Source organism: Amia ocellicauda, chromosome 2, assembly GCF_036373705.1.
Source record: "Amia ocellicauda isolate fAmiCal2 chromosome 2, fAmiCal2.hap1, whole genome shotgun sequence".
Classification (NCBI taxonomy): domain Eukaryota; kingdom Metazoa; phylum Chordata; class Actinopteri; order Amiiformes; family Amiidae; genus Amia; species Amia ocellicauda.
Genome location: NC_089851.1, coordinates 60,221,844 through 60,244,849, shown reverse-complemented (window position 1 = coordinate 60,244,849; position 23,006 = coordinate 60,221,844). Strand labels below are relative to the sequence as shown.

General features: G+C 50.8%; 17 non-coding genes across 17 annotated transcripts; all 17 read left to right on the top strand.

Moving 5' to 3' along the window:
* The first annotated feature begins 589 nt into the window (after positions 1 to 589).
* trnap-cgg (transfer RNA proline (anticodon CGG)) lies at positions 590 to 661 on the top strand. The gene has a single exon. It is a non-coding gene; the product is annotated as a tRNA-Pro (tRNA).
* A 1,063-nt stretch (positions 662 to 1,724) lies between these two features.
* On the top strand, positions 1,725 to 1,796 carry trnap-cgg (transfer RNA proline (anticodon CGG)). Its single transcript has one exon. It is a non-coding gene; the product is annotated as a tRNA-Pro (tRNA).
* Positions 1,797 to 2,868: 1,072 nt separating this feature from the next.
* Positions 2,869 to 2,940, top strand: trnap-cgg (transfer RNA proline (anticodon CGG)). The gene has a single exon. It is a non-coding gene; the product is annotated as a tRNA-Pro (tRNA).
* A 1,075-nt stretch (positions 2,941 to 4,015) lies between these two features.
* Positions 4,016 to 4,087, top strand: trnap-cgg (transfer RNA proline (anticodon CGG)). The gene has a single exon. It is a non-coding gene; the product is annotated as a tRNA-Pro (tRNA).
* A 1,093-nt stretch (positions 4,088 to 5,180) lies between these two features.
* On the top strand, positions 5,181 to 5,252 carry trnap-cgg (transfer RNA proline (anticodon CGG)). Its single transcript has one exon. It is a non-coding gene; the product is annotated as a tRNA-Pro (tRNA).
* A 1,072-nt stretch (positions 5,253 to 6,324) lies between these two features.
* trnap-cgg (transfer RNA proline (anticodon CGG)) lies at positions 6,325 to 6,396 on the top strand. The gene has a single exon. It is a non-coding gene; the product is annotated as a tRNA-Pro (tRNA).
* A 1,069-nt stretch (positions 6,397 to 7,465) lies between these two features.
* trnap-ugg (transfer RNA proline (anticodon UGG)) lies at positions 7,466 to 7,537 on the top strand. The gene has a single exon. It is a non-coding gene; the product is annotated as a tRNA-Pro (tRNA).
* A 2,769-nt stretch (positions 7,538 to 10,306) lies between these two features.
* On the top strand, positions 10,307 to 10,378 carry trnap-cgg (transfer RNA proline (anticodon CGG)). Its single transcript has one exon. It is a non-coding gene; the product is annotated as a tRNA-Pro (tRNA).
* A 1,069-nt stretch (positions 10,379 to 11,447) lies between these two features.
* Positions 11,448 to 11,519, top strand: trnap-cgg (transfer RNA proline (anticodon CGG)). Its single transcript has one exon. It is a non-coding gene; the product is annotated as a tRNA-Pro (tRNA).
* Positions 11,520 to 12,597: 1,078 nt separating this feature from the next.
* trnap-ugg (transfer RNA proline (anticodon UGG)) lies at positions 12,598 to 12,669 on the top strand. Its single transcript has one exon. It is a non-coding gene; the product is annotated as a tRNA-Pro (tRNA).
* Positions 12,670 to 13,738: 1,069 nt separating this feature from the next.
* On the top strand, positions 13,739 to 13,810 carry trnap-cgg (transfer RNA proline (anticodon CGG)). Its single transcript has one exon. It is a non-coding gene; the product is annotated as a tRNA-Pro (tRNA).
* Positions 13,811 to 14,888: 1,078 nt separating this feature from the next.
* Positions 14,889 to 14,960, top strand: trnap-ugg (transfer RNA proline (anticodon UGG)). Its single transcript has one exon. It is a non-coding gene; the product is annotated as a tRNA-Pro (tRNA).
* Positions 14,961 to 16,029: 1,069 nt separating this feature from the next.
* On the top strand, positions 16,030 to 16,101 carry trnap-cgg (transfer RNA proline (anticodon CGG)). Its single transcript has one exon. It is a non-coding gene; the product is annotated as a tRNA-Pro (tRNA).
* Positions 16,102 to 17,732: 1,631 nt separating this feature from the next.
* On the top strand, positions 17,733 to 17,804 carry trnap-cgg (transfer RNA proline (anticodon CGG)). The gene has a single exon. It is a non-coding gene; the product is annotated as a tRNA-Pro (tRNA).
* A 1,629-nt stretch (positions 17,805 to 19,433) lies between these two features.
* trnap-cgg (transfer RNA proline (anticodon CGG)) lies at positions 19,434 to 19,505 on the top strand. Its single transcript has one exon. It is a non-coding gene; the product is annotated as a tRNA-Pro (tRNA).
* Positions 19,506 to 21,178: 1,673 nt separating this feature from the next.
* Positions 21,179 to 21,250, top strand: trnap-ugg (transfer RNA proline (anticodon UGG)). Its single transcript has one exon. It is a non-coding gene; the product is annotated as a tRNA-Pro (tRNA).
* A 1,666-nt stretch (positions 21,251 to 22,916) lies between these two features.
* Positions 22,917 to 22,988, top strand: trnap-ugg (transfer RNA proline (anticodon UGG)). The gene has a single exon. It is a non-coding gene; the product is annotated as a tRNA-Pro (tRNA).
* Positions 22,989 to 23,006: the final 18 nt, after the last annotated feature.

Here is a 23,006-nt window from a genome sequence, read left to right as displayed (position 1 = left end):
CGCTTGCCCAGCAGAAACTGCGACACTGTCCGTTAACTTGGCTCGTTGGTCTAGGGGTATGATTCTTGCTGAGGGTGTGAGAGGCCCTGGGTTCAACTCCAGGACGAGCCCACTTGGCCCCACTTTGCAGTCACCGAAGTGTTCGTTCATTTGCTCTTGAAGGCTGGCTTCTGGGCTCCTCTGCACAAGGGAGAGCTATCGACCTCAGATACTGTTGCCTGTATAGCTGATGGGAAATCAGACTGTCATCTGTGTGTTTTGTTTTCTTTAAAGAAAATGTGTATTTTACAAGTTCGTTGTTGTTGTTGAGGAGGAGGAGGAGCACGAAATGTGGTTTGCCGGCTTGTTATGGAGACCTTTGCTGAACGTGTACTCCTGAGCTGCACCAACGGAGAGGCATTCTTTTCAGTTGTTTGCGGGCCTGCTGAACCATGCTCTCAGTGCTGTCTCACTGGGGATACGGTTACCGTTCTGGAAAGACACTTCAGCGCTACAGTCCATGCTATCAGTCAGTGAGCGTAGGTCTCCCGGTCTGCCCCAAGCAGTTACGTGCTTGCCCAGCATAAACTGCGACACCGTCCGTTAACTTGGCTCGTTGGTCTAGGGGTATGATTCTCGCTTCGGGTGCGAGAGGTCCCGGGTTCAACTCCCGGACGAGCCCGCTTGGCCCCGCTTTGCATTCTCTGAAGTGTTCGTTTGTTCTCTCTCGATGTTTGGCTTCTGGGCTCCTCTGCACCAGGGAGGTCTTTCAACCTCAGATACTGTTGGCTGTGTAGGTGATGGGAAGTCAGACTGCCATCTGTGTGTTTTGTTTTCTTTAAAGAAAATGTGTTTTTACAAGTTCGTTGTTGTTGTTGTTGTTGTTGAGGAGGAGGAGGACATGTAGTGTGTTGTTGAGGAGGAGGAGGACGAAATGTGGTTTACCGGCTTGTTATGGAGACCTTTGTTGAACCTGTACACCTGAGCTGCACCAAAGGAGAGGCATTCTTTTCAGTTGTTTGCAGGCCTGCTGAACCATGCTCTCAGTGCTGTCTCACTGGGGATACGGTTACCGTTCTGGAAAGACTCGTCAGCGCTACAGTCCATGCTATCAGTCAGTAAGCGTAGGTCTCCCGGTCTGCCCCAATCAGTTACGCGCTTGCCCAGCAGAAACTGCGACACTGTCCGTTAACTTGGCTCGTTGGTCTAGGGGTATGATTCTTGCTGAGGGTGTGAGAGGCCCTGGGTTCAACTCCAGGACGAGCCCACTTGGCCCCACTTTGCAGTCACCGAAGTGTTCGTTCATTTGCTCTTGAAGGCTGGCTTCTGGGCTCCTCTGCACAAGGGAGAGCTATCGACCTCAGATACTGTTGCCTGTATAGCTGATGGGAAATCAGACTGTCATCTGTGTGTTTTGTTTTCTTTAAAGAAAATGTGTATTTTACAAGTTCGTTGTTGTTGTTGAGGAGGAGGAGGAGCACGAAATGTGGTTTGCCGGCTTGTTATGGAGACCTTTGCTGAACGTGTACTCCTGAGCTGCACCAAAGGAGAGGCATTCTTTTCAGTTGTTTGCGGGCCTGCTGAACCATGCTCTCAGTGCTGTCTCACTGGGGATACGGTTACCGTTCTGGAAAGACACTTCAGCGCTACAGTCCATGCTATCAGTCAGTGAGCGTAGGTCTCCCGGTCTGCCCCAAGCAGTTACGTGCTTGCCCAGCATAAACTGCGACACCGTCCGTTAACTTGGCTCGTTGGTCTAGGGGTATGATTCTCGCTTCGGGTGCGAGAGGTCCCGGGTTCAACTCCCGGACGAGCCCGCTTGGCCCCGCTTTGCATTCTCTGAAGCGTTCGTTTGTTCTCTCTCGATGTTTGGCTTCTGGGCTCCTCTGCACCAGGGAGGTCTTTCAACCTCAGATACTGTTGGCGGTGTAGGTGATGGGAAGTCAGACTGCCATCTGTGTGTTTTGTTTTCTTTAAAGAAAATGTGTTTTTACAAGTTCGTTGTTGTTGTTGTTGTTGTTGTTGTTGTTGAGGAGGAGGAGGACATGTAGTGTGTTGTTGAGGAGGAGGAGGACGAAATGTGGTTTACCGGCTTGTTATGGAGACCTTTGTTGAACCTGTACACCTGAGCTGCACCAAAGGAGAGGCATTCTTTTCAGTTGTTTGCAGGCCTGCTGAACCATGCTCTCAGTGCTGTCTCACTGGGGATACGGTTACCGTTCTGGAAAGACTCGTCAGCGCTACAGTCCATGCTATCAGTCAGTAAGCGTAGGTCTCCCGGTCTGCCCCAATCAGTTACGCGCTTGCCCAGCAGAAACTGCGACACTGTCTGTTAACTTGGCTCGTTGGTCTAGGGGTATGATTCTTGCTGAGGGTGTGAGAGGCCCTGGGTTCAACTCCAGGACGAGCCCACTTGGCCCCACTTTGCAGTCACCGAAGTGTTCGTTCATTTGCTCTTGAAGGCTGGCTTCTGGGCTCCTCTGCACAAGGGAGAGCTATCGACCTCAGATACTGTTGCCTGTATAGCTGATGGGAAATCAGACTGTCATCTGTGTGTTTTGTTTTCTTTAAAGAAAATGTGTATTTTACAAGTTCGTTGTTGTTGTTGAGGAGGAGGAGGAGCACGAAATGTGGTTTGCCGGCTTGTTATGGAGACCTTTGCTGAACGTGTACTCCTGAGCTGCACCAAAGGAGAGGCATTCTTTTCAGTTGTTTGCGGGCCTGCTGAACCATGCTCTCAGTGCTGTCTCACTGGGGATACGGTTACCGTTCTGGAAAGACACTTCAGCGCTACAGTCCATGCTATCAGTCAGTGAGCGTAGGTCTCCCGGTCTGCCCCAAGCAGTTACGTGCTTGCCCAGCATAAACTGCGACACCGTCCGTTAACTTGGCTCGTTGGTCTAGGGGTATGATTCTCGCTTCGGGTGCGAGAGGTCCCGGGTTCAACTCCCGGACGAGCCCGCTTGGCCCCGCTTTGCATTCTCTGAAGCGTTCGTTTGTTCTCTCTCGATGTTTGGCTTCTGGGCTCCTCTGCACCAGGGAGGTCTTTCAACCTCAGATACTGTTGGCTGTGTAGGTGATGGGAAGTCAGACTGCAATCTGTGTGTTTTGTTTTCTTTAAAGAAAATGTGTTTTTACAAGTTCGTTGTTGTTGTTGTTGTTGTTGTTGTTGTTGTTGAGGAGGAGGAGGACATGTAGTGTGTTGTTGAGGAGGAGGAGGACGAAATGTGGTTTACCGGCTTGTTATGGAGACCTTTGTTGAACCTGTACACCTGAGCTGCACCAAAGGAGAGGCATTCTTTTCAGTTGTTTGCAGGCCTGCTGAACCATGCTCTCAGTGCTGTCTCACTGGGGATACGGTTACCGTTCTGGAAAGACTCGTCAGCGCTACAGTCCATGCTATCAGTCAGTAAGCGTAGGTCTCCCGGTCTGCCCCAATCAGTTACGCGCTTGCCCAGCAGAAACTGCGACACTGTCCGTTAACTTGGCTCGTTGGTCTAGGGGTATGATTCTTGCTGAGGGTGTGAGAGGCCCTGGGTTCAACTCCAGGACGAGCCCACTTGGCCCCACTTTGCAGTCACCGAAGTGTTCGTTCATTTGCTCTTGAAGGCTGGCTTCTGGGCTCCTCTGCACAAGGGAGAGCTATCGACCTCAGATACTGTTGCCTGTATAGCTGATGGGAAATCAGACTGTCATCTGTGTGTTTTGTTTTCTTTAAAGAAAATGTGTATTTTACAAGTTCGTTGTTGTTGTTGAGGAGGAGGAGGAGCACGAAATGTGGTTTGCCGGCTTGTTATGGAGACCTTTGCTGAACGTGTACTCCTGAGCTGCACCAAAGGAGAGGCATTCTTTTCAGTTGTTTGCGGGCCTGCTGAACCATGCTCTCAGTGCTGTCTCACTGGGGATACGGTTACCGTTCTGGAAAGACACTTCAGCGCTACAGTCCATGCTATCAGTCAGTGAGCGTAGGTCTCCCGGTCTGCCCCAAGCAGTTACGTGCTTGCCCAGCAGAAACTGCGACACCGTCCGTTAACTTGGCTCGTTGGTCTAGGGGTATGATTCTCGCTTCGGGTGCGAGAGGTCCCGGGTTCAACTCCCGGACGAGCCCGCTTGGCCCCGCTTTGCATTCTCTGAAGCGTTCGTTTGTTCTCTCTCGATGTTTGGCTTCTGGGCTCCTCTGCACCAGGGAGGTCTTTCAACCTCAGATACTGTTGGCTGTGTAGGTGATGGGAAGTCAGACTGCAATCTGTGTGTTTTGTTTTTTTTAAAGAAAATGTGTTTTTACAAGTTCGTTGTTGTTGTTGTTGTTGTTGTTGTTGTTGTTGTTGTTGTTGTTGTTGTTGAGGAGGAGGAGGACATGTAGTGTGTTGTTGAGGAGGAGGAGGACGAAATGTGGTTTACCGGCTTGTTATGGAGACCTTTGTTGAACCTGTACACCTGAGCTGCACCAAAGGAGAGGCATTCTTTTCAGTTGTTTGCAGGCCTGCTGAACCATGCTCTCAGTGCTGTCTCACTGGGGATACGGTTACCGTTCTGGAAAGACTCGTCAGCGCTACAGTCCATGCTATCAGTCAGTAAGCGTAGGTCTCCCGGTCTGCCCCAATCAGTTACGCGCTTGCCCAGCAGAAACTGCGACACTGTCCGTTAACTTGGCTCGTTGGTCTAGGGGTATGATTCTTGCTGAGGGTGTGAGAGGCCCTGGGTTCAACTCCAGGACGAGCCCACTTGGCCCCACTTTGCAGTCACCGAAGTGTTCGTTCATTTGCTCTTGAAGGCTGGCTTCTGGGCTCCTCTGCACAAGGGAGAGCTATCGACCTCAGATACTGTTGCCTGTATAGCTGATGGGAAATCAGATTGTCATCTGTGTGTTTTGTTTTCTTTAAAGAAAATGTGTATTTTACAAGTTCGTTGTTGTTGTTGAGGAGGAGGAGGAGCACGAAATGTGGTTTGCCGGCTTGTTATGGAGACCTTTGCTGAACGTGTACTCCTGAGCTGCACCAAAGGAGAGGCATTCTTTTCAGTTGTTTGCGGGCCTGCTGAACCATGCTCTCAGTGCTGTCTCACTGGGGATACGGTTATCGTTCTGGAAAGACACTTCAGCGCTACAGTCCATGCTATCAGTCAGTGAGCGTAGGTCTCCCGGTCTGCCCCAAGCAGTTACGTGCTTGCCCAGCATAAACTGCGACACCGTCCGTTAACTTGGCTCGTTGGTCTAGGGGTATGATTCTCGCTTCGGGTGCGAGAGGTCCCAGGTTCAACTCCCGGACGAGCCCGCTTGGCCCCGCTTTGCATTCTCTGAAGCGTTCGTTTGTTCTATCTCGATGTTTGGCTTCTGGGCTCCTCTGCACCAGGGAGGTCTTTCAACCTCAGATACTGTTGGCTGTGTAGGTGATGGGAAGTCAGACTGCCATCTGTGTGTTTTGTTTTCTTTAAAGAAAATGTGTTTTTACAAGTTCGTCGTTGTTGTTGTTGTTGTTGTTGTTGTTGAGGAGGAGGAGGACATGTAGTGTGTTGTTGAGGAGGAGGAGGACGAAATGTGGTTTACCGGCTTGTTATGGAGACCTTTGTTGAACCTGTACACCTGAGCTGCACCAAAGGAGAGGCATTCTTTTCAGTTGTTTGCAGGCCTGCTGAACCATGCTCTCAGTGCTGTCTCACTGGGGATACGGTTACCGTTCTGGAAAGACTCGTCAGCGCTACAGTCCATGCTATCAGTCAGTAAGCGTAGGTCTCCCGGTCTGCCCCAATCAGTTACGCGCTTGCCCAGCAGAAACTGCGACACTGTCCGTTAACTTGGCTCGTTGGTCTAGGGGTATGATTCTTGCTGAGGGTGTGAGAGGCCCTGGGTTCAACTCCAGGACGAGCCCACTTGGCCCCACTTTGCAGTCACCGAAGTGTTCGTTCATTTGCTCTTGAAGGCTGGCTTCTGGGCTCCTCTGCACAAGGGAGAGCTATTGACCTCAGATACTGTTGCCTGTATAGCTGATGGGAAATCAGACTGTCATCTGTGTGTTTTGTTTTCTTTAAAGAAAATGTGTATTTTACAAGTTCGTTGTTGTTGTTGAGGAGGAGGAGGAGCACGAAATGTGGTTTGCCGGCTTGTTATGGAGACCTTTGCTGAACGTGTACTCCTGAGCTGCACCAAAGGAGAGGCATTCTTTTCAGTTGTTTGCGGGCCTGCTGAACCATGCTCTCAGTGCTGTCTCACTGGGGATACGGTTACCGTTCTGGAAAGACACTTCAGCGCTACAGTCCATGCTATCAGTCAGTGAGCGTAGGTCTCCCGGTCTGCCCCAAGCAGTTACGTGCTTGCCCAGCAGAAACTGCGACACCGTCCGTTAACTTGGCTCGTTGGTCTAGGGGTATGATTCTCGCTTCGGGTGCGAGAGGTCCCGGGTTCAACTCCCGGACGAGCCCGCTTGGCCCCGCTTTGCATTCTCTGAAGCGTTCGTTTGTTCTCTCTCGATGTTTGGCTTCTGGGCTCCTCTGCACCAGGGAGGTCTTTCAACCTCAGATACTGTTTGCTGTGTAGGTGATGTGAAGTCAGACTGCCATCTGTGTGTTTTGTTTTCTTTAAAGAAAATGTGTTTTTACAAGTTCGTCGTTGTTGTTGTTGTTGTTGTTGTTGAGGAGGAGGAGGACATGTAGTGTGTTGTTGAGGAGGAGGAGGACGAAATGTGGTTTACCGGCTTGTTATGGAGACCTTTGTTGAACCTGTACACCTGAGCTGCACCAAAGGAGAGGCATTCTTTTCAGTTGTTTGCAGGCCTGCTGAACCATGCTCTCAGTGCTGTCTCACTGGGGATACGGTTACCGTTCTGGAAAGACTCGTCAGCGCTACAGTCCATGCTATCAGTCAGTAAGCGTAGGTCTCCCGGTCTGCCCCAATCAGTTACGCGCTTGCCCAGCAGAAACTGCGACACTGTCCGTTAACTTGGCTCGTTGGTCTAGGGGTATGATTCTTGCTGAGGGTGTGAGAGGCCCTGGGTTCAACTCCAGGACGAGCCCACTTGGCCCCACTTTGCAGTCACCGAAGTGTTTGTTCATTTGCTCTTGAAGGCTGGCTTCTGGGCTCCTCTGCACAAGGGAGGGCTATCGACCTCAGATACTGTTGCCTGTATAGCTGATGGGAAATCAGACTGTCATCTGTGTGTTTTGTTTTCTTTAAAGAAAATGTGTATTTTACAAGTTCGTTGTTGTTGTTGAGGAGGAGGAGGAGCACGAAATGTGGTTTGCCGGCTTGTTATGGAGACCTTTGCTGAACGTGTACTCCTGAGCTGCACCAAAGGAGAGGCATTCTTTTCAGTTGTTTGCGGGCCTGCTGAACCATGCTCTCAGTGCTGTCTCACTGGGGATACGGTTACCGTTCTGGAAAGACACTTCAGCGCTACAGTCCATGCTATCAGTCAGTGAGCGTAGGTCTCCCGGTCTGCCCCAAGCAGTTACGTGCTTGCCCAGCAGAAACTGCGACACCGTCCGTTAACTTGGCTCGTTGGTCTAGGGGTATGATTCTCGCTTTGGGTGCGAGAGGTCCCGGGTTCAACTCCCGGACGAGCCCGCTTGGCCCCGCTTTGCATTCTCTGAAGCGTTCGTTTGTTCTCTCTCGATGTTTGGCTTCTGGGCTCCTCTGCACCAGGGAGGTCTTTCAACCTCAGATACTGTTGGCTGTGTAGGTGATGGGAAGTCAGACTGCCATCTGTGTGTTTTGTTTTCTTTAAAGAAAATGTGTTTTTACAAGTTCGTTGTTGTTTTTGTTGTTGTTGTTGTTGAGGAGGAGGAGGACATGTAGTGTGTTGTTGATGAGGAGGAGGACGAAATGTGGTTTACCGGCTTGTTATGGAGACCTTTGTTGAACCTGTACACCTGAGCTGCACCAAAGGAGAGGCATTCTTTTCAGTTGTTTGCAGGCCTGCTGAACCATGCTCTCAGTGCTGTCTCACTGGGGATACGGTTACCGTTCTGGAAAGACTCGTCAGCGCTACAGTCCATGCTATCAGTCAGTAAGCGTAGGTCTCCCGGTCTGCCCCAATCAGTTACGCGCTTGCCCAGCAGAAACTGCGACACTGTCCGTTAACTTGGCTCGTTGGTCTAGGGGTATGATTCTTGCTGAGGGTGTGAGAGGCCCTGGGTTCAACTCCAGGACGAGCCCACTTGGCCCCACTTTGCAGTCACCGAAGTGTTCGTTCATTTGCTCTTGAAGGCTGGCTTCTGGGCTCCTCTGCACATGGGAGAGCTATCGACCTCAGATACTGTTGCCTGTATAGCTGATGTGAAATCAGACTGTCATCTGTGTGTTTTGTTTTCTTTAAAGAAAATGTGTATTTTACAAGTTCGTTGTTGTTGTTGAGGAGGAGGAGGAGCACGAAATGTGGTTTGCCGGCTTGTTATGGAGACCTTTGCTGAACGTGTACTCCTGAGCTGCACCAAAGGAGAGGCATTCTTTTCAGTTGTTTTCGGGCCTGCTGAACCATGCTCTCAGTGCTGTCTCACTGGGGATACGGTTACCGTTCTGGAAAGACACTTCAGCGCTACAGTCCATGCTATCAGTCAGTGAGCGTAGGTCTCCCGGTCTGCCCCAAGCAGTTACGTGCTTGCCCAGCATAAACTGCGACACCGTCCGTTAACTTGGCTCGTTGGTCTAGGGGTATGATTCTTGCTTCGGGTGCGAGAGGTCCCGGGTTCAACTACCGGACGAGCCCGCTTGGCCCCGCTTTGCATTCTCTGAAGCGTTCGTTTGTTCTCTCTTGATGTTTGGCTTCTGGGCTCCTCTGCACCAGGGAGGTCTTTCAACCTCAGATACTGTTGGCTGTGTAGGTGATGGGAAGTCAGACTGCCATCTGTGTGTTTTGTTTTCTTTAAAGAAAATGTGTTTTTACAAGTTCGTCGTTGTTGTTGTTGTTGTTGTTGTTGTTGTTGTTGAGGAGGAGGAGGACATGTAGTGTGTTGTTGAGGAGGAGGAGGACGAAATGTGGTTTACCGGCTTGTTATGGAGACCTTTGTTGAACCTGTACACCTGAGCTGCACCAAAGGAGAGGCATTCTTTTCAGTTGTTTGCAGGCCTGCTGAACCATGCTCTCAGTGCTGTCTCACTGGGGATACGGTTACCGTTCTGGAAAGACTCGTCAGCGCTACAGTCCATGCTATCAGTCAGTAAGCGTAGGTCTCCCGGTCTGCCCCAATCAGTTACGCGCTTGCCCAGCAGAAACTGCGACACTGTCCGTTAACTTGGCTCGTTGGTCTAGGGGTATGATTCTTGCTGAGGGTGTGAGAGGCCCTGGGTTCAACTCCAGGACGAGCCCACTTGGCCCCACTTTGCAGTCACCGAAGTGTTCGTTCATTTGCTCTTGAAGGCTGGCTTCTGGGCTCCTCTGCACAAGGGAGAGCTATCGACCTCAGATACTGTTGCCTGTATAGCTGATGGGAAATCAGATTGTCATCTGTGTGTTTTGTTTTCTTTAAAGAAAATGTGTATTTTACAAGTTCGTTGTTGTTGTTGAGGAGGAGGAGGAGCACGAAATGTGGTTTGCCGGCTTGTTATGGAGACCTTTGTTGAACCTGTACACCTGAGCTGCACCAAAGGAGAGGCATTCTTTTCAGTTGTTTGCAGGCCTGCTGAACCATGCTCTCAGTGCTGTCTCACTGGGGATACGGTTACCGTTCTGGAAAGACTCGTCAGCGCTACAGTCCATGCTATCAGTCAGTAAGCGTAGGTCTCCCGGTCTGCCCCAATCAGTTACGCGCTTGCCCAGCAGAAACTGCGACACTGTCCGTTAACTTGGCTCGTTGGTCTAGGGGTATGATTCTTGCTGAGGGTGTGAGAGGCCCTGGGTTCAACTCCAGGACGAGCCCACTTGGCCCCACTTTGCAGTCACCGAAGTGTTCGTTCATTTGCTCTTGAAGGCTGGCTTCTGGGCTCCTCTGCACAAGGGAGAGCTATCGACCTCAGATACTGTTGCCTGTATAGCTGATGGGAAATCAGATTGTCATCTGTGTGTTTTGTTTTCTTTAAAGAAAATGTGTATTTTACAAGTTCGTTGTTGTTGTTGAGGAGGAGGAGGAGCACGAAATGTGGTTTGCCGGCTTGTTATGGAGACCTTTGCTGAACGTGTACTCCTGAGCTGCACCAAAGGAGAGGCATTCTTTTCAGTTGTTTGCGGGCCTGCTGAACCATGCTCTCAGTGCTGTCTCACTGGGGATACGGTTACCGTTCTGGAAAGACACTTCAGCGCTACAGTCCATGCTATCAGTCAGTGAGCGTAGGTCTCCCGGTCTGCCCCAAGCAGTTACGTGCTTGCCCAGCATAAACTGCGACACCGTCCGTTAACTTGGCTCGTTGGTCTAGGGGTATGATTCTCGCTTCGGGTGCGAGAGGTCCCAGGTTCAACTCCCGGACGAGCCCGCTTGGCCCCGCTTTGCATTCTCTGAAGCGTTCGTTTGTTCTCTCTCGATGTTTGGCTTCTGGGCTCCTCTGCACCAGGGAGGTCTTTCAACCTCAGATACTGTTGGCTGTGTAGGTGATGGGAAGTCAGACTGCCATCTGTGTGTTTTGTTTTCTTTAAAGAAAATGTGTTTTTACAAGTTCGTTGTTGTTTTTGTTGTTGTTGTTGTTGAGGAGGAGGAGGACATGTAGTGTGTTGTTGAGGAGGAGGAGGACGAAATGTGGTTTACCGGCTTGTTATGGAGACCTTTGTTGAACCTGTACACCTGAGCTGCACCAAAGGAGAGGCATTCTTTTCAGTTGTTTGCAGGCCTGCTGAACCATGCTCTCAGTGCTGTCTCACTGGGGATACGGTTACCGTTCTGGAAAGACTCGTCAGCGCTACAGTCCATGCTATCAGTCAGTAAGCGTAGGTCTCCCGGTCTGCCCCAATCAGTTACGCGCTTGCCCAGCAGAAACTGCGACACTGTCCGTTAACTTGGCTCGTTGGTCTAGGGGTATGATTCTTGCTGAGGGTGTGAGAGGCCCTGGGTTCAACTCCAGGACGAGCCCACATGGCCCCACTTTGCAGTCACCGAAGTGTTCGTTCATTTGCTCCTGAAGGCTGGCTTCTGGGCTCCTCTGCACAAGGGAGAGCTATCGACCTCAGATACTGTTGCCTGTATAGCTGATGGGAAATCAGACTGTCATCTGTGTGTTTTGTTTTCTTTAAAGAAAATGTGTATTTTACAAGTTCGTTGTTGTTGTTGAGGAGGAGGAGGAGCACGAAATGTGGTTTGCCGGCTTGTTATGGAGACCTTTGCTGAACGTGTACTCCTGAGCTGCACCAAAGGAGAGGCATTCTTTTCAGTTGTTTGTGGGCCTGCTGAACCATGCTCTCAGTGCTGTCTCACTGGGGATACGGTTACCGTTCTGGAAAGACACTTCAGCGCTACAGTCCATGCTATCAGTCAGTGAGCGTAGGTCTCCCGGTCTGCCCCAAGCAGTTTCGTGCTTGCCCAGCATAAACTGCGACACCGTCCGTTAACTTGGCTCGTTGGTCTAGGGGTATGATTCTCGCTTCGGGTGCGAGAGGTCCCGGGTTCAACTCCCGGACGAGCCCGCTTGGCCCCGCTTTGCATTCTCTGAAGCGTTCGTTTGTTCTCTCTCGATGTTTGGCTTCTGGGCTCCTCTGCACCAGGGAGGTCTTTCAACCTCAGATACTGTTGGCTGTGTAGGTGATGGGAAGTCAGACTGCCATCTGTGTGTTTTGTTTTCTTTAAAGAAAATGTGTTTTTACAAGTTCGTCGTTGTTGTTGTTGTTGTTGTTGTTGTTGTTGTTGAGGAGGAGGAGGACATGTAGTGTGTTGTTGAGGAGGAGGAGGACGAAATGTGGTTTACCGGCTTGTTATGGAGACCTTTGTTGAACCTGTACACCTGAGCTGCACCAAAGGAGAGGCATTCTTTTCAGTTGTTTGCAGGCCTGCTGAACCATGCTCTCAGTGCTGTCTCACTGGGGATACGGTTACCGTTCTGGAAAGACTCGTCAGCGCTACAGTCCATGCTATCAGTCAGTAAGCGTAGGTCTCCCGGTCTGCCCCAATCAGTTACGCGCTTGCCCAGCAGAAACTGCGACACTGTCCGTTAACTTGGCTCGTTGGTCTAGGGGTATGATTCTTGCTGAGGGTGTGAGAGGCCCTGGGTTCAACTCCAGGACGAGCCCACTTGGCCCCACTTTGCAGTCACCGAAGTGTTTGTTCATTTGCTCTTGAAGGCTGGCTTCTGGGCTCCTCTGCACAAGGGAGGGCTATCGACCTCAGATACTGTTGCCTGTATAGCTGATGGGAAATCAGACTGTCATCTGTGTGTTTTGTTTTCTTTAAAGAAAATGTGTATTTTACAAGTTCGTTGTTGTTGTTGAGGAGGAGGAGGAGCACGAAATGTGGTTTGCCGGCTTGTTATGGAGACCTTTGCTGAACGTGTACTCCTGAGCTGCACCAAAGGAGAGGCATTCTTTTCAGTTGTTTGCGGGCCTGCTGAACCATGCTCTCAGTGCTGTCTCACTGGGGATACGGTTACCGTTCTGGAAAGACACTTCAGCGCTACAGTCCATGCTATCAGTCAGTGAGCGTAGGTCTCCCGGTCTGCCCCAAGCAGTTACGTGCTTGCCCAGCAGAAACTGCGACACCGTCCGTTAACTTGGCTCGTTGGTCTAGGGGTATGATTCTCGCTTTGGGTGCGAGAGGTCCCGGGTTCAACTCCCGGACGAGCCCGCTTGGCCCCGCTTTGCATTCTCTGAAGCGTTCGTTTGTTCTCTCTCGATGTTTGGCTTCTGGGCTCCTCTGCACCAGGGAGGTCTTTCAACCTCAGATACTGTTGGCTGTGTAGGTGATGGGAAGTCAGACTGCCATCTGTGTGTTTTGTTTTCTTTAAAGAAAATGTGTTTTTACAAGTTCGTTGTTGTTTTTGTTGTTGTTGTTGTTGAGGAGGAGGAGGACATGTAGTGTGTTGTTGAGGAGGAGGAGGACGAAATGTGGTTTACCGGCTTGTTATGGAGACCTTTGTTGAACCTGTACACCTGAGCTGCACCAAAGGAGAGGCATTCTTTTCAGTTGTTTGCAGGCCTGCTGAACCATGCTCTCAGTGCTGTCTCACTGGGGATACGGTTACCGTTCTGGAAAGACTCGTCAGCGCTACAGTCCATGCTATCAGTCAGTAAGCGTAGGTCTCCCGGTCTGCCCCAATCAGTTACGCGCTTGCCCAGCAGAAACTGCGACACTGTCCGTTAACTTGGCTCGTTGGTCTAGGGGTATGATTCTTGCTGAGGGTGTGAGAGGCCCTGGGTTCAACTCCAGGACGAGCCCACATGGCCCCACTTTGCAGTCACCGAAGTGTTCGTTCATTTGCTCCTGAAGGCTGGCTTCTGGGCTCCTCTGCACAAGGGAGAGCTATCGACCTCAGATACTGTTGCCTGTATAGCTGATGGGAAATCAGACTGTCATCTGTGTGTTTTGTTTTCTTTAAAGAAAATGTGTATTTTACAAGTTCGTTGTTGTTGTTGAGGAGGAGGAGGAGCACGAAATGTGGTTTGCCGGCTTGTTATGGAGACCTTTGCTGAACGTGTACTCCTGAGCTGCACCAAAGGAGAGGCATTCTTTTCAGTTGTTTGTGGGCCTGCTGAACCATGCTCTCAGTGCTGTCTCACTGGGGATACGGTTACCGTTCTGGAAAGACACTTCAGCGCTACAGTCCATGCTATCAGTCAGTGAGCGTAGGTCTCCCGGTCTGCCCCAAGCAGTTTCGTGCTTGCCCAGCATAAACTGCGACACCGTCCGTTAACTTGGCTCGTTGGTCTAGGGGTATGATTCTCGCTTCGGGTGCGAGAGGTCCCGGGTTCAACTCCCGGACGAGCCCGCTTGGCCCCGCTTTGCATTCTCTGAAGCGTTCGTTTGTTCTCTCTCGATGTTTGGCTTCTGGGCTCCTCTGCACCAGGGAGGTCTTTCAACCTCAGATACTGTTGGCTGTGTAGGTGATGGGAAGTCAGACTGCCATCTGTGTGTTTTGTTTTCTTTAAAGAAAATGTGTTTTTACAAGTTCGTCGTTGTTGTTGTTGTTGTTGTTGTTGTTGTTGTTGAGGAGGAGGAGGACATGTAGTGTGTTGTTGAGGAGGAGGAGGACGAAATGTGGTTTACCGGCTTGTTATGGAGACCTTTGTTGAACCTGTACACCTGAGCTGCACCAAAGGAGAGGCATTCTTTTCAGTTGTTTGCAGGCCTGCTGAACCATGCTCTCAGTGCTGTCTCACTGGGGATACGGTTACCGTTCTGGAAAGACTCGTCAGCGCTACAGTCCATGCTATCAGTCAGTAAGCGTAGGTCTCCCGGTCTGCCCCAATCAGTTACGCGCTTGCCCAGCAGAAACTGCGACACTGTCCGTTAACTTGGCTCGTTGGTCTAGGGGTATGATTCTTGCTGAGGGTGTGAGAGGCCCTGGGTTCAACTCCAGGACGAGCCCACTTGGCCCCACTTTGCAGTCACCGAAGTGTTTGTTCATTTGCTCTTGAAGGCTGGCTTCTGGGCTCCTCTGCACAAGGGAGGGCTATCGACCTCAGATACTGTTGCCTGTATAGCTGATGGGAAATCAGACTGTCATCTGTGTGTTTTGTTTTCTTTAAAGAAAATGTGTATTTTACAAGTTCGTTGTTGTTGTTGAGGAGGAGGAGGAGCACGAAATGTGGTTTGCCGGCTTGTTATGGAGACCTTTGCTGAACGTGTACTCCTGAGCTGCACCAAAGGAGAGGCATTCTTTTCAGTTGTTTGCGGGCCTGCTGAACCATGCTCTCAGTGCTGTCTCACTGGGGATACGGTTACCGTTCTGGAAAGACACTTCAGCGCTACAGTCCATGCTATCAGTCAGTGAGCGTAGGTCTCCCGGTCTGCCCCAAGCAGTTACGTGCTTGCCCAGCAGAAACTGCGACACCGTCCGTTAACTTGGCTCGTTGGTCTAGGGGTATGATTCTCGCTTTGGGTGCGAGAGGTCCCGGGTTCAACTCCCGGACGAGCCCGCTTGGCCCCGCTTTGCATTCTCTGAAGCGTTCGTTTGTTCTCTCTCGATGTTTGGCTTCTGGGCTCCTCTGCACCAGGGAGGTCTTTCAACCTCAGATACTGTTGGCTGTGTAGGTGATGGGAAGTCAGACTGCCATCTGTGTGTTTTGTTTTCTTTAAAGAAAATGTGTTTTTACAAGTTCGTTGTTGTTTTTGTTGTTGTTGTTGTTGAGGAGGAGGAGGACATGTAGTGTGTTGTTGAGGAGGAGGAGGACGAAATGTGGTTTACCGGCTTGTTATGGAGACCTTTGTTGAACCTGTACACCTGAGCTGCACCAAAGGAGAGGCATTCTTTTCAGTTGTTTGCAGGCCTGCTGAACCATGCTCTCAGTGCTGTCTCACTGGGGATACGGTTACCGTTCTGGAAAGACTCGTCAGCGCTACAGTCCATGCTATCAGTCAGTAAGCGTAGGTCTCCCGGTCTGCCCCAATCAGTTACGCGCTTGCCCAGCAGAAACTGCGACACTGTCCGTTAACTTGGCTCGTTGGTCTAGGGGTATGATTCTTGCTGAGGGTGTGAGAGGCCCTGGGTTCAACTCCAGGACGAGCCCACATGGCCCCACTTTGCAGTCACCGAAGTGTTCGTTCATTTGCTCTTGAAGGCTGGCTTCTGGGCTCCTCTGCACAAGGGAGAGCTATCGACCTCAGATACTGTTGCCTGTATAGCTGATGGGAAATCAGACTGTCATCTGTGTGTTTTGTTTTCTTTAAAGAAAATGTGTATTTTACAAGTTCGTTGTTGTTGTTGAGGAGGAGGAGGAGCACGAAATGTGGTTTGCCGGCTTGTTATGGAGACCTTTGCTGAACGTGTACTCCTGAGCTGCACCAAAGGAGAGGCATTCTTTTCAGTTGTTTGTGGGCCTGCTGAACCATGCTCTCAGTGCTGTCTCACTGGGGATACGGTTACCGTTCTGGAAAGACACTTCAGCGCTACAGTCCATGCTATCAGTCAGTGAGCGTAGGTCTCCCGGTCTGCCCCAAGCAGTTTCGTGCTTGCCCAGCATAAACTGCGACACCGTCCGTTAACTTGGCTCGTTGGTCTAGGGGTATGATTCTCGCTTCGGGTGCGAGAGGTCCCGGGTTCAACTCCCGGACGAGCCCGCTTGGCCCCGCTTTGCATTCTCTGAAGCGTTCGTTTGTTCTCTCTCGATGTTTGGCTTCTGGGCTCCTCTGCACCAGGGAGGTCTTTCAACCTCAGATACTGTTGGCTGTGTAGGTGATGGGAAGTCAGACTGCCATCTGTGTGTTTTGTTTTCTTTAAAGAAAATGTGTTTTTACAAGTTCGTCGTTGTTGTTGTTGTTGTTGTTGTTGTTGTTGTTGTTGAGGAGGAGGAGGACATGTAGTGTGTTGTTGAGGAGGAGGAGGACGAAATGTGGTTTACCGGCTTGTTATGGAGACCTTTGTTGAACCTGTACACCTGAGCTGCACCAAAGGAGAGGCATTCTTTTCAGTTGTTTGCAGGCCTGCTGAACCATGCTCTCAGTGCTGTCTCACTGGGGATACGGTTACCGTTCTGGAAAGACTCGTCAGCGCTACAGTCCATGCTATCAGTCAGTAAGCGTAGGTCTCCCGGTCTGCCCCAATCAGTTACGCGCTTGCCCAGCAGAAACTGCGACACTGTCCGTTAACTTGGCTCGTTGGTCTAGGGGTATGATTCTTGCTGAGGGTGTGAGAGGCCCTGGGTTCAACTCCAGGACGAGCCCACTTGGCCCCACTTTGCAGTCACCGAAGTGTTTGTTCATTTGCTCTTGAAGGCTGGCATCTGGGCTCCTCTGCACAAGGGAGGGCTATCGACCTCAGATACTGTTGCCTGTATAGCTGATGGGAAATCAGACTGTCATCTGTGTGTTTTGTTTTCTTTAAAGAAAATGTGTATTTTACAAGTTCGTTGTTGTTGTTGAGGAGGAGGAGGAACACGAAATGTGGTTTACCGGCTTGTTATGGAGACCTTTGTTGAACCTGTACACCTGAGCTGCACCAAAGGAGAGGCATTCTTTTCAGTTGTTTGCAGGCCTGCTGAACCATGCTCTCAGTGCTGTCTCACTGGGGATACGGTTACCGTTCTGGAAAGACTCGTCAGCGCTACAGTCCATGCTATCAGTCAGTAAGCGTAGGTCTCCCGGTCTGCCCCAATCAGTTACGCGCTTGCCCAGCAGAAACTGCGACACTGTCCGTTAACTTGGCTCGTTGGTCTAGGGGTATGATTCTTGCTGAGGGTGTGAGAGGCCCTGGGTTCAACTCCAGGACGAGCCCACTTGGCCCCACTTTGCAGTCACCGAAGTGTTCGTTCATTTGCTCTTGAAGGCTGGCTTCTGGGCTCCTCTGCACAAGGGAGAGCTATCGACCTCAGATACTGTTGCCTGTATAGCTGATGGGAAATCAGACTGTCATCTGTGTGTTTTGTTTTCTTTAAAGAAAATGTGTATTTTACAAGTTCGTTGTTGTTGTTGAGGAGGAGGAGGAGCACGAAATGTGGTTTGCCGGCTTGTTATGGAGACCTTTGCTGAACGTGTACTCCTGAGCTGCACCAAAGGAGAGGCATTCTTTTCAGTTGTTTGCGGGCCTGCTGAACCATGCTCTCAGTGCTGTCTCACTGGGGATACGGTTACCGTTCTGGAAAGACACTTCAGCGCTACAGTCCATGCTATCAGTCAGTGAGCGTAGGTCTCCCGGTCTGCCCCAAGCAGTTACGTGCTTGCCCAGCATAAACTGCGACACCGTCCGTTAACTTGGCTCGTTGGTCTAGGGGTATGATTCTCGCTTCGGGTGCGAGAGGTCCCGGGTTCAACTCCCGGACGAGCCCGCTTGGCCCCGCTTTGCATTCTCTGAAGCGTTCGTTTGTTCTCTCTCGATGTTTGGCTTCTGGGCTCCTCTGCACCAGGGAGGTCTTTCAACCTCAGATACTGTTGGCTGTGTAGGTGATGGGAAGTCAGACTGCCATCTGTGTGTTTTGTTTTCTTTAAAGAAAATGTGTTTTTACAAGTTCGTTGTTGTTGTTGTTGTTGTTGTTGTTGTTGTTGTTGTTGAGGAGGAGGAGGACATGTAGTGTGTTGTTGAGGAGGAGGAGGACGAAATGTGGTTTACCGGCTTGTTATGGAGACCTTTGTTGAACCTGTACACCTGAGCTGCACCAAAGGAGAGGCATTCTTTTCAGTTGTTTGCAGGCCTGCTGAACCATGCTCTCAGTGCTGTCTCACTGGGGATACGGTTACCGTTCTGGAAAGACTCGTCAGCGCTACAGTCCATGCTATCAGTCAGTAAGCGTAGGTCTCCCGGTCTGCCCCAATCAGTTACGCGCTTGCCCAGCAGAAACTGCGACACTGTCCGTTAACTTGGCTCGTTGGTCTAGGGGTATGATTCTTGCTGAGGGTGTGAGAGGCCCTGGGTTCAACTCCAGGACGAGCCCACTTGGCCCCACTTTGCAGTCACCGAAGTGTTCGTTTGTTCTCTCGATGTTTGGCTTCTGGGCTCCTCTGCACCAGGGAGGTCTTTCAACCTCAGATACTGTTGGCTGTGTAGGTGATGGGAAGTCAGACTGCCATCTGTGTGTTTTGTTTTCTTTAAAGAAAATGTGTATTTTACAAGTTCGTTGTTGTTGTTGAGGAGGAGGAGGAGCACGAAATGTGGTTTACCGGCTTGTTATGGAGACCTTTGTTGAACCTGTACACCTGAGCTGCACCAAAGGAGAGGCATTCTTTTCAGTTGTTTGCAGGCCTGCTGAACCATGCTCTCAGTGCTGTCTCACTGGGGATACGGTTACCGTTCTGGAAAGACTCGTCAGCGCTACAGTCCATGCTATCAGTCAGTAAGCGTAGGTCTCCCGGTCTGCCCCAATCAGTTACGCGCTTGCCCAGCAGAAACTGCGACACTGTCCGTTAACTTGGCTCGTTGGTCTAGGGGTATGATTCTTGCTGAGGGTGTGAGAGGCCCTGGGTTCAACTCCAGGACGAGCCCACTTGGCCCCACTTTGCAGTCACCGAAGTGTTCGTTCATTTGCTCTTGAAGGCTGGCTTCTGGGCTCCTCTGCACAAGGGAGAGCTATCGACCTCAGATACTGTTGCCTGTATAGCTGATGGGAAATCAGACTGTCATCTGTGTGTTTTGTTTTCTTTAAAGAAAATGTGTATTTTACAAGTTCGTTGTTGTTGTTGAGGAGGAGGAGGAGCACGAAATGTGGTTTGCCGGCTTGTTATGGAGACCTTTGCTGAACGTGTACTCCTGAGCTGCACCAAAGGAGAGGCATTCTTTTCAGTTGTTTGCGGGCCTGCTGAACCATGCTCTCAGTGCTGTCTCACTGGGGATACGGTTACCGTTCTGGAAAGACACTTCAGCGCTACAGTCCATGCTATCAGTCAGTGAGCGTAGGTCTCCCGGTCTGCCCCAAGCAGTTACGTGCTTGCCCAGCATAAACTGCGACACCGTCCGTTAACTTGGCTCGTTGGTCTAGGGGTATGATTCTCGCTTCGGGTGCGAGAGGTCCCGGGTTCAACTCCCGGACGAGCCCGCTTGGCCCCGCTTTGCATTCTCTGAAGCGTTCGTTTGTTCTCTCTCGATGTTTGGCTTCTGGGCTCCTCTGCACCAGGGAGGTCTTTCAACCTCAGATACTGTTGGCTGTGTAGGTGATGGGAAGTCAGACTGCCATCTGTGTGTTTTGTTTTCTTTAAAGAAAATGTGTTTTTACAAGTTCGTTGTTGTTGTTGTTGTTGTTGTTGTTGTTGTTGTTGTTGTTGAGGAGGAGGAGGACATGTAGTGTGTTGTTGAGGAGGAGGAGGACGAAATGTGGTTTACCGGCTTGTTATGGAGACCTTTGTTGAACCTGTACACCTGAGCTGCACCAAAGGAGAGGCATTCTTTTCAGTTGTTTGCAGGCCTGCTGAACCATGCTCTCAGTGCTGTCTCACTGGGGATACGGTTACCGTTCTGGAAAGACTCGTCAGCGCTACAGTCCATGCTATCAGTCAGTAAGCGTAGGTCTCCCGGTCTGCCCCAATCAGTTACGCGCTTGCCCAGCAGAAACTGCGACACTGTCCGTTAACTTGGCTCGTTGGTCTAGGGGTATGATTCTTGCTGAGGGTGTGAGAGGCCCTGGGTTCAACTCCAGGACGAGCCCACTTGGCCCCACTTTGCAGTCACCGAAGTGTTCGTTTGTTCTCTCGATGTTTGGCTTCTGGGCTCCTCTGCACCAGGGAGGTCTTTCAACCTCAGATACTGTTGGCTGTGTAGGTGATGGGAAGTCAGACTGCCATCTGTGTGTTTTGTTTTCTTTAAAGAAAATGTGTTTTTACAAGTTCGTTGTTGTTGTTGTTGTTGTTGTTGTTGAGGAGGAGGAGGACATGTAGTGTGTTGTTGAGGAGGAGGAGGACGAAATGTGGTTTACCGGCTTGTTATGGAGACCTTTGTTGAACCTGTACACCTGAGCTGCACCAAAGGAGAGGCATTCTTTTCAGTTGTTTGCAGGCCTGCTGAACCATGCTCTCAGTGCTGTCTCACTGGGGATACGGTTACCGTTCTGGAAAGACTCGTCAGCGCTACAGTCCATGCTATCAGTCAGTAAGCGTAGGTCTCCCGGTCTGCCCCAATCAGTTACGCGCTTGCCCAGCAGAAACTGCGACACTGTCCGTTAACTTGGCTCGTTGGTCTAGGGGCATGATTCTTGCTGAGGGTGTGAGAGGCCCTGGGTTCAACTCCAGGACGAGCCCACTTGGCCCCACTTTGCAGTCACCGAAGTGTTCGTTCATTTGCTCTTGAAGGCTGGCTTCTGGGCTCCTCTGCACAAGGGAGGGCTATCGACCTCAGATACTGTTGCCTGTATAGCTGATGGGAAATCAGACTGTCATCTGTGTGTTTTGTTTTCTTTAAAGAAAATGTGTATTTTACAAGTTCGTTGTTGTTGTTGAGGAGGAGGAGGAGCACGAAATGTGGTTTGCCGGCTTGTTATGGAGACCTTTGCTGAACGTGTACTCCTGAGCTGCACCAAAGGAGAGGCATTCTTTTCAGTTGTTTGCGGGCCTGCTGAACCATGCTCTCAGTGCTGTCTCACTGGGGATACGGTTACCGTTCTGGAAAGACACTTCAGCGCTACAGTCCATGCTATCAGTCAGTGAGCGTAGGTCTCCCGGTCTGCCCCAAGCAGTTACGTGCTTGCCAAGCAGAAACTGCGACACCGTCCGTTAACTTGGCTCGTTGGTCTAGGGGTATGATTCTCGCTTTGGGTGCGAGAGGTCCCGGGTTCAACTCCCGGACGAGCCCGCTTGGCCCCGCTTTGCATTCTCTGAAGCGTTCGTTTGTTCTCTCTCGATGTTTGGCTTCTGGGCTCCTCTGCACCAGGGAGGTCTTTCAACCTCAGATACTGTTGGCTGTGTAGGTGATGGGAAGTCAGACTGCCATCTGTGTGTTTTGTTTTCTTTAAAGAAAATGTGTTTTTACAAGTTCGTTGTTGTTGTTGTTGTTGTTGTTGAGGAGGAGGAGGACATGTAGTGTGTTGTTGAGGAGGAGGAGGACGAAATGTGGTTTACCGGCTTGTTATGGAGACCTTTGTTGAACCTGTACACCTGAGCTGCACCAAAGGAGAGGCATTCTTTTCAGTTGTTTGCAGGCCTGCTGAACCATGCTCTCAGTGCTGTCTCACTGGGGATCCGGTTACCGTTCTGGAAAGACTCGTCAGCGCTACAGTCCATGCTATCAGTCAGTAAGCGTAGGTCTCCCGGTCTGCCCCAATCAGTTACGCGCTTGCCCAGCAGAAACTGCGACACTGTCCGTTAACTTGGCTCGTTGGTCTAGGGGTATGATTCTTGCTGAGGGTGTGAGAGGCCCTGGGTTCAACTCCAAGACGAGCCCACTTGGCCCCGCTTTGCATTCTCTGAAGCGTTCGTTTGTTCTCTCTCGATGTTTGGCTTCTGGGCTCCTCTGCACCAGGGAGGTCTTTCAACCTCAGATACTGTTGGCTGTGTAGGTGATGGGAAGTCAGACTGCCATCTGTGTGTTTTGTTTTCTTTAAAGAAAATGTGTTTTTACAAGTTCTTTGTTGTTGTTGTTGTTGTTGTTGTTGTTGTTGTTGAGGAGGAGGAGGACATGTAGTGTGTTGTTGAGGAGGAGGAGGACGAAATGTGGTTTGCCGGCTTGTTATGGAGACCTTTGTTGAACCTGTACACCTGAGCTGCACCAAAGGAGAGGCATTCTTTTCAGTTGTTTGCAGGCCTGCTGAACCATGCTCTCAGTGCTGTCTCACTGGGGATACGGTTACCGTTCTGGAAAGACTCGTCAGCGCTACAGTCCATGCTATCAGTCAGTAAGCGTAGGTCTCCCGGTCTGCCCCAATCAGTTACGCGCTTGCCCAGCAGAAACTGCGACACTGTCCGTTAACTTGGCTCATTGGTCTAGGGGTATGATTCTTGCTGAGGGTGTGAGAGGCCCTGGGTTCAACTCCAGGACGAGCCCACTTGGCCCCACTTTGCAGTCACCGAAGTGTTCGTTCATTTGCTCTTGAAGGCTGGCTTCTGGGCTCCTCTGCACAAGGGAGGGCTATCGACCTCAGATACTGTTGCCTGTATAGCTGATGGGAAATCGGACTGTCATCTGTGTGTTTTGTTTTCTTTAAAGAAAATGTGTATTTTACAAGTTCGTTGTTGTTGTTGAGGAGGAGGAGGAGCACGAAATGTGGTTTGCCGGCTTGTTATGGAGACCTTTGCTGAACGTGTACTCCTGAGCTGCACCAAAGGAGAGGCATTCTTTTCAGTTGTTTGCGGGCCTGCTGAACCATGCTCTCAGTGCTGTCTCACTGGGGATACGGTTACCGTTCTGGAAAGACACTTCAGCGCTACAGTCCATGCTATCAGTCAGTGAGCGTAGGTCTCCCGGTCTGCCCCAAGCAGTTACGTGCTTGCCCAGCAGAAACTGCGACACCGTCCGTTAACTTGGCTTGTTGGTCTAGGGGTATGATTCTCGCTTTGGGTGCGAGAGGTCCCGGGTTCAACTCCCGGACGAGCCCGCTTGGCCCCGCTTTGCA